This window comes from Rhinatrema bivittatum, chromosome 17 (assembly GCF_901001135.1).
Source record: "Rhinatrema bivittatum chromosome 17, aRhiBiv1.1, whole genome shotgun sequence".
In the NCBI taxonomy this organism is placed as follows: domain Eukaryota; kingdom Metazoa; phylum Chordata; class Amphibia; order Gymnophiona; family Rhinatrematidae; genus Rhinatrema; species Rhinatrema bivittatum.
This window is the reverse complement of record NC_042631.1, coordinates 15,617,027-15,626,742: the sequence shown is the minus strand read 5'-3', so window position 1 is coordinate 15,626,742 and position 9,716 is coordinate 15,617,027.

Below are 9,716 nucleotides of genomic sequence, written 5' to 3'. Positions count from 1 at the left end.
TTTGCATGGGATTTCAATGCAAGGGTGGTGAGCAGTACTCCTGTTTGGAAATGCACATTTCCTGCGTGCAAAACTCCTTGCTGCATCAGCAGTAAGTTTTGCGTACAGAAAATGCACGTTGAAATGCACACAGAAAGGTGTGTTCGGCTAAATGCACCTTTCTGCATCAGCCTGTAGGTAAGAGGCAGTGACTCGGAGGCAGGCCTGGATCAACGCACAGCAGCAGTAGCAATGTTCCTCCAGTGCCCATCAAAATCTGGTGCCGCAGGCAGTTGCCTGTGTTCCTTATGCCGAAATCTTGGTCTGTGTACAAGAGATCTAAATACAACATTAACTTCTGCAGTTCAGTTGTCCCCTACGGTTCTGCACTCACCTCTTTCCCAACCAAACATGAGAAATTCATATAAAAGTCATTGGGTTAGATTTGAGGATTTCAGATACACTGTACAAGTAATGAATTTTACAATGAATGGAACACATAAGCCTAATTCAACATTAATCCTGCAAAAAAATAAAAGATAAATATTTGAATGAAACACTGTGAAATTTACAACACGATGTTTGTGTAGGATTTGCAGGGATTTGGATCTGAAAAAACAGACTGGAGGGAAGTTACATTTGTCACCTTGGGTGTAGATCAGTGCATGAGAAATGAACTTTATAGCAGGAGGCACCTGAACTCCCAATGCAGTTGTATCTGATTTATTTTATTTCCAATTAAAAACATATTGTAAGTGATTTGTTAAGGCGCCCTGTAATTGTTAGGGCTAATTATTTTTTAGTGGATAGACTCACTGAAGCAGATGTACTAAAGGGAGACATTTTTCCCGGTGTTCTCTATATGTAGAAAAACAGCAAATAGTTCATGTTATTTGCAATCGTGCACACTCTTTTCCCATTCAGCACACAAAGAGTATTTTGCACAGTTTTTCAGTTTCACAAATGGTCAAATATTATATGTACTTTTGCACTTGCAAAATGTTATTGACATTTATAGTTAGAGTTGCTGCGATGCAAAATTATGCAAAGCAACTCATTTACTATTAATGCACTGTGAAAGTATACAGGAAATAGGTTTCACAAAGCAAAATGAGATTAAAGTTTTTGTGAAGTTTCCTGTAAAAAAAAAAGTCCATGTAATATTTTTCTACTGGGCTCATTTGCATGCACAGAAAAATGTTGCATGCAAAATGCAACAGTGCACACAAAAAGCACACACTAATTAGCACATAAGTTTCTCTGTAAATTAGCTGCACACTCACTAGTCAGGAACACAATGACCCTAATTTGCTGAAGATAAGTTGCACTGTGGTGATAGGTCAATTTTTTTTTAGTTTTGAGGAAACTCATAAAAGCACAGAGAGTTCGAGAATAATTTAATCATAAAACTGAAGAAAGACCTGAGACAGATCTACAGGATCTGAGAGGCCCAAAAAGGGTAATCACTCTGCAATACATTTATACTGAGGCGCATCCACTCGAATCCTATGAAACTTCAGCAGCAGTGACTTTGTGATGAGCCAAATTTAACGGAGCACATGAGCTGTAGGATTTTTAAAACATGATTCTGCTCAGAATTAATTGATTTATCACATTTTTTTTGCAGTTTATTTGGTGTGTGTGTGTGTGTGTGTGATGTAATAACACAGTAACTGATGGCTCGTCTAGTGTACCCATAGTGATTTTATACCATGCACCCATACTAGAATAAATTCCCACATGGAACCCAACCCTCAGTCTGTCTGTCTCCCCTTCAGAGTTACAACTGACGCGCCCTGCAGGTTACCCTGTGCCATCCTGGAAGCACAATGCAGCCAGATCACGGCTGCCCTGAGCTGCAGCCATCGCTCTGTGAAGGCTGTGCAATTCCTTCGTTACCACTCACTTGCCCCCAGGGATCCTCTGGCATTCCATGCATCCACCATGAAAAAATAACTCCCGCTATTGCTCCTGAATCTGTCCCCTTGGAGTTCCATATTGTGACCCCTGGTTCTACAACTTCCTTTCCATTGAAAAACCTTGGCCTCCTCTGCATTAATACCTTTCAGGTATTTCAAAGTCTGTATCGTATCCTCCTTGTCTTGCCTCTCTTCTAAGGCATACATATTAAGTTCCTTCAGTCTCATTGCAAAGGGCTTCCCATACAAACCCTATATCATTTTTGTTGCTTTTCTCTGGATATCCTGTATTCTATCTGTATCCTTTCTGTCATAAACTGAACATAGTACACCAGGTGAGGCCTCACCAACAACCTGGAAAGAAGCATAATTACTGCTTTTCTGCCTCTCCCTATTCATTCAAGCATCCTCCCAGCTCTGGCCACCACCTTAGCACACACCGTTTTGCTACCTAGACATACCGTGTATATTTATTAATGTACTATCTGCATTCCTCATTGTAAATGGATAAATGTGTCCTCTGCTGATTAGGAGATCTGATTGCATACTGAGTAATAAGCAATACAGGAGTCAGTATTGCTCTGTTCTTATTCAGAGGCATTTCTATGGATAAAACACCATTTCACCTGAAGAAGAGGCCTTTTACAGAATTGCCTGCCCAACGCGTGCTGTATCTCATGTTCATAGTTGACTTTACCTGGACTCAGCAGAGGCATTCCCAGGGTAGAGATGGGAAAGGGTTTGGACTTATGCGCAAACGTTTGGGTTTTAAAAAGTACGCAGGTACGTGTCCACAGAAAATTTGTGTGGACATTTTAGCTTGTGCAGGGCAGACTGGGTGGGATAACTGATGCACAGAATTGGTGTAACTGATGCACGTTTTTGATGACGTTCTGATGTGCAATGCTACAAAATGACCCCCACAAGGGGTTACTGGATAATTTTAGCACATTTGTACAGGGCACCCATCATCATGCGCTCCTGAAAGAACAAAATTACTAATTTGAACATATAGGGGCAGATTTTAAAACCTGCGCGTGGGCGCAGATTTGTTCGCACAACCCAGTGTGAACAAATCTACGCCCGATTTTATGACACGTGGAAACCAGTGAAGTTGATGCAGCGCGGTCTTGATATGATCAGTAGCTTTTGCACCTACCAAAATTCTTGCAGTGGTACTTTGCAGGAGCTGGAGGCACTTCACACTGTATTGTGAGGTGCTGTTGTATAAGGAATTGCAGTAATCGATTCTGCTGGAGATTAGTGCATGGCTCACAGTAGCAAGATTGTGCCTATCACAGAAATTATGGAGCTGGAGGATCTAATGCACCTACACGAACGAAGGAGGACCGTACCATTTTAAAGACTGAGGGTCCACTATGAGGATTTGGTCGAGCTGGACCCCCTAGGCTATGAATTGACTCCTTGGGATATAAGGTGATACCTGCTAGTAACAGAAGAGACGGTACAGGGTGACCTTGGCAGCTGAGCCAGAGGAGTTCTGATTTTGATGGGTTTAGTCTGAGTTTGTGCTTGCTAAGCCATTGGTTTACTGCTGAAAGACAGTTATAGAGATTGATAATGGATGAAATTTGATCAGATTCGGTTTTGATGCAGAGTTATATGCCATCCACAAATTGAAGGCACTTGATGCCGAAAGATTGGATGAGTTCGCTTATATCTGCCTGCAGCAAGAATGTTTTTCACTCTCTTCCACTGTTATTATTTTAGCTTTCTTCTTTTCCAAATCAGTAATCCTATTAAACAATGGAAAAATGGAAAAACAAGAGAAGGCCTCGCAATGCTTTATGTTACAGTATGCTGTTCAGCTTGGCCTCTGACCCCTAGACCGGAGTCCATTCTTTCATGTATGAAGTTTTATAAATTTCCACATGGTGGCACTATATGATTGGCTTTTAATGTATTATCAGCTTCAAAGTATGTGAGAGTCAAACTACATTGATGCTTTCAGAGAAGAAGCTACTTGTAAAAATATTATTTTGCTGGGGTAAATAACAGATTTCTTTAAAGTATTAGGAAACATATCTACAAACATTTTTTAAAAATAGCATCTGTGCCTGGAAGGCTGAATTTAATTGCTGTAAATGTCTGAACTCCGGTACACAGTTGGGTTAGACATACAGGTGTAAGCATTCTTTACTTGCCCACAGAGTATGTGACGAGTTAAGTGTTGGACACAATAGCAAAGTGCTGAGCTAAACTGTTACCTCTGCAGACCAGGGCAGGGCTTATATTCATCCTGAGGGCCAATATAAATCTATTAACGCTATTTGTTGTACTTAACCTAGTCCTCAGAGGATATGTGTTCATCCCATGATACAATAAACAAGCATTTAGAGCAATTTGATATCAATGGCGTGCTTTTCAGAAGACTCTTGAGACTGCCTTTCCACTTCCCTCTACCATTTGCAGTCCCACCTGGTGCCCCCTCTGGCACAGTGATTCTCAGTGAGTTTGCCTGCACTTCCAGCTTGGTCTTGCTCTCTGCATCTTGTGAGATCAGTGTGGGAGTACAGAATCAGAGAGCCATACAGTGCCAGAGGGCATCAGATCTTCCAGGGGACAGTGCTGGGGGAGACTGCAAGTGGCAAAGGAAGTTGTCAAGGGCTTGACAAGCTGGTGGGGACAGGCTGAGAGCGGGGAGGGGAGATAAGAGAGCCAGAGTGGGGTGTTATGACTCCTGCAGCTCTCTCTATGCTGTATTTTCTCCTGTTGACCCAGCCAAGTCACCGAAAATACTGTGGGGGAGGAGGATTCTATACAAATTCTGCATTATGCAAAGATGCAAAATTCCCCTAGAAGTAAATAACGTACACAATTGTATAGATGTGCTAACAACTGTAATACTAATCACGACTGCTCCTTCATGCACTGGAATGAAAAAAAGAAAAGATAAACAGAGTTTAGTTGGGGATGTGCAGCATTGATTTGCTTTTGTTTCAATTAGTGTCATTAAAAATTATGAATTTTTAATGTTGGCAAGTGCTTGAAATAATTGTTATAATATTTTAAATTGACACTCATGATGGCTGTTGCAGACTACTTACAAATCCATCGTCAGTTACATGCTAAGGCATTATTTATCAGTAAGAATAAAACTAGCAGGTCCATCTAAAAATCAGTTCTGGCTATGCCATTGCTCTCATCTTAGGAGAAATGTTCTATTCCTTTATCATTTTTGCCCTCCTCTGCAACTTTTCTAGTTCCACTATGTCTTTCTTGAGACATAGTGGAACTGCATACAATACTCAAATTATGGGCACACCATGGCTCAATAAGAGGCAATATGGTATTTTCAACAGAACACATCTTAGTGCATGCATTTGCTATCTATTTTAAGATCTAATCTCATTGTCTCATCTACCTCTGACCTATGGAATGAAGAACTATTCTGTTTATAGGAGTTTGGTTAGTTATGCATTTGTATGTCTGGGATAGAAGCTAATGTGTCATTTTATTATACTGTTAGAATAAGAGAAGATTTTTCTTCTAAACTTTCTCCCATGAAATACTCTGGATTGTTTTGGATTGCGTGAGGTCCGTCATTGCCTTAAATGCATTGTTCCACAGGAGTAAAAGAGTGTGAAGCACTCTTATTTATTTATTTGTTTGTTTGTAAGCTTTTATATACCGAAGTTTAGCGAAAGGCCTTCACTCTGGTTTACAGGTATAACAACATATTACAGGCGAAACACAACTGGTATAACTACAGATAGGTTATAACATCGGATACAAATAGGTTATATATAACAGCTTATATAGCAACAGATTAGGAATAGCATCAGTTACAAAGAGATTAACTATTACGTTCATAACTGTGGGGGGTGATGTGGGCTTTCCATTCGTAATTGTGGGAGGTGACGGTGATTGTGTGAATGATTAGCCGATCCCGTCTTTGTAGGCTTGTCTGAAGAGCCAGGTTTTGAGTAATTTTTTAAAATATTTTAGTGTTGTTTTGTGATCTTAGGTGTTCTGGTAGGGAGTTCCAGAGGTGAGGTCCTGCTATTGAAATGGCTCTGTTTCTTACGGTAGTGAGTTTGGCAGTTGTCACTGATGGTATGTCTAGTTGTACTTTGTTTGTTGATCTCGTATTGCGTTGGGAGTTGTGTCTTTGTATAATGGTGTTTAGGCATGTGCTTTCACTGGATAATGGTTAGAGTTTTGTATTCGATTCTCTTTTCTACAGGTAGCCAGTGTAAACGTTTTAGCACAGGAGTGATGTGGTCAGTTCTTTTGTGACTGGTAAGGATTCTGGCTGAGGCGTTCTGTAGCAATTGGAGTGTTCGTATGGTAGATTTGGGTAGGCCTATCAGGAGTGAGTTGCAATAGTCAAAGCTAGTGAATATTAGTGATTGGAGAATGGTTCTGAATTCAGGGTGATACAGTAGTTGTTTTAGGTGTTTGAGGATTAGTAATTTGTGGAAGCCCTCTTTGATTTTCATTGCAATGTGTTTTTTGTATTTCAGCTCTGGGTCTATTTTCACTCTAAGGGAAAATGAGTCATTAGTGGGAATAGAAAAGTCTGAACACATGGTCCCCTGTCTGAAATGGAAGGGAATGTCTTTGTCTGCACCTTGATATTTAAGACAATGAATGACTTTGAAGTGTAAAGTTTTGCTTTGCCGCTACGCTGTCCCAAACACAGGTCAGAAAGAGAAACAATTTCTGGAGGAATGCAGGACCTGAAAAGAATATCCATGAAAAATTCAAGAATTTATGTTGAAAAGGAGATTAAAGAAGGACATAGGATGTCTACAGTGTTGGATCAAACCAGATAAAGAATCTTTTATTTAATAAAGAGATTATGATAGAGAATCTCTTTATGATAAAGAATCTCTTTTACTTAAAAAGAAAAAAACCCCACATTACTGCTTTCTTAGAAAAAATGCAGGGTTTACCCTTAGAGGCCAATAAAGATGTGGGTGGCACCCAAGAGAAGTGATCCGTCCCTATAGATTTAAGGATACAATGCAGGTTCCAGGGAGAGAAGAGCAGACCACAACTCCTGACTGCCTAACAGATCCTCTCCCACAGTCATTAAGTGGAATGTGGAAAAACAGGCAAGTCCAAATATACAGTGTCTCTGCAATGTAGAAAAAACATGATGTATAATATATCGCAAAACAATAAATTAGCGAAGGGAAAAAGATCTCCAGAATAAGACTGGGCAAACAATGACGCCGAGCCCAGAAAGAACTGCCATCTAACGAACCTTATGGCTTTCACCTGGGATATTTCACGGAAAGGCTTTACCGCTTTGTATCACAAATTAAAATTCTTTCTTGCTTCCTACATCCATGTCCAATACTTTTAGCCATAGCTTTCCCATGAAGTTTTACTAGGAAGCTGTAAGGTGAGTCCTTAGTTGTATCCTTCAGTATTTTGCAGTACATTAAAGACAGATTCCTGCAGTGGTACTTTATTGGATGCTGCTGGTGCCTGGGCCAGGTGGCCAGGAGGGACCGGTTCGGCCAGTTCTGTTTAGAAGTGACCTTGCAGTCATGTTTTTCTAAGGGACTTTGGAACAATAAGTCCCTGCCTGAGTGGGATTAGGCTCAGCTGGTCCTTGATGACTGACTGGGAGGCGGCGTTGTAGCACCACTTCTGCCGGGTGCCAGACACACTCTACCCTAAGACATTTCTCTAATTACCTGAGAGTGGAATCTGTAGAAATATGTATGAGTTCTCTACAAAGAAATCAAACAGGTGCAGAGTGATGCTCCTCCGCCATTTATTGTTCAACAATAAATAAGGGATCACATGGTTCAGGTGATGTCCAGCTTGATCATCTAATTAATTTAGAGGCATCCAATGTATTGGGTTTAGATGCAAAAAACTGATGTTTCTAAATGAAAAGTGAAGATCAAAAAGAGTTTTTCAACATTTAGTTACTCGTTAATTTCCAAGACATAAAATGGAAGACACAAAAGCTAATCCTGGTGTCTGTAGAAAACACTAACTAACTAAACAGGTTCCAGATGTACTAAAGGGTTTATCCCATTTTGTGTCTATGAAGAAAGAGCTTCAATGTTATGCTTTTTAAGATCTACTAAGCCCCAAATTATATAACAAACATAGGCAGGGGCGGATTGGCCTATCGGGGGATAGGGCATCCCCCGGTGGGCTGGTCGCGCTAGTCACGTGGTCTGCCGAGCGCAGCCGTGACAGAGCCGCACTCGGCAGACCACGTGGTATTTCCTGGGCCGGCCTGGGCAGTGAATCCCCGGGCCGGTCTTCATTGGGACTCCGCTGCTGAACATAGGTCCAATAGTCAAAAGATCTAAGCAAATAACTAAGAGTTAAGAGGCTAGAGGTTAAAATTCAGCAATGCAGCAAGCGGAAATCTAAGGCTAGCTGGATATATTTCACGGATATTAAGTGGAGTACTGCTGAATCTAGTCAGATGCAGTCCCAGTTAGCTGCATACACTTGTCTGGCTAACTTTAGCACTGCTCTCCAGCACAACCAAACTTATAGGGATGTTATCTGGCTAAATTAACTCCACTAGAACAATTAAAAAAAATAGTAGAGTGATTACACAGTCAATATGCCATCAACATTGATAAAAATGATATGCAATAAATATTTAATTATTGGATTTGATTTTTATCAATGTTGATTGTACATTGACTGTGTATTCACCCTAATTTTTTTGATTGATGTAGTGATTGTTCTAGGGTTGTGTTTTTGCTTCTCTCTGTTATTGTAACTTAACTACATCCCAGAACAAAGCCAGCAGCTTTAGCAACTACTGTAGGTGCCTCTATTGAGGAGCTCATCCCTCATTTGAATACTGGGCTCCATATAAAAAAGTTATCTTTAAAAAGCAAACATTGGTAAAATTTGTGTATGTCTGTGGAAAATATTTTGCTTCAATGCATTGTAAACTGATTTCTCTCCCCCAAGGTGTATGTTTGGGAATATCCAGGGCTGATGTAGGGGAGGGAGGGCAACCAAAATGATAAAGGGGATGGAACTGCTCCCCTATGAGGAAAGGTTAAAGAGGTTAGGGCTGTTCAGCTTGGAGAAGAGACGGCTGAGAGGGGGATATGATAGAGGTGTTTAAAATCATGAGAAGTCCAGAACGGGTAAATGTGAATCGGTTATTTACTCTTTTGGACAATAGAAAGACTAGGGGGCACTCCATGAAGTTAGCATGTGGCACATTTAAAACTAATCGGAGAAAGTTATTTTTCGCTCAACTACCAATTAAACTCTGGAATTTGTTGCCAGGGGATGTGGTTAATGCAGTGAGTGTAGGCTTAAAAAAGGATTGGATAAGTTCTTGGAGGAGAAGTCCATTACCTGCTATTAATTAAGTTGACTTAGCAAATAGCCACTGCTATTACTAGCAACAATAGCATGGGATAGACTTAGTTTTTGGGTACTTGCCAGGTTCTTATGGCCTGGATTGGCCACTGTTGGAAACAGGATGCTGGGCTTGATGGGCCTTTGGTCTGACCCAGTATGGCGTGTTCTTATGTTCTTAGGGAGGGCAAGCAGGGCAATTTCCCAGGGCTCCAACATGACAAGGAGCCCCTTGGCAAAGCTGAGTGGTGTCACTGAGAGCCTGTTTAGTTCGGAGTGCCCAGCACTCATAGGGCCCACTCCTTAGTTTCTGCTTGGGGCTCCAGTTTGCCTAAAATGTCCTGGCAAAATTTCCTTAAAAAACAGACCCCATCTTTAGACCTTTGTGCGAAGTGGTGAAGAAAAGAAAGATGGATCTTTTTCCTTGTCATCTGAGAAAGCTTCGGATGACGATTTGGCTGATATGGGATCACAAGGGAAGAAATCCAT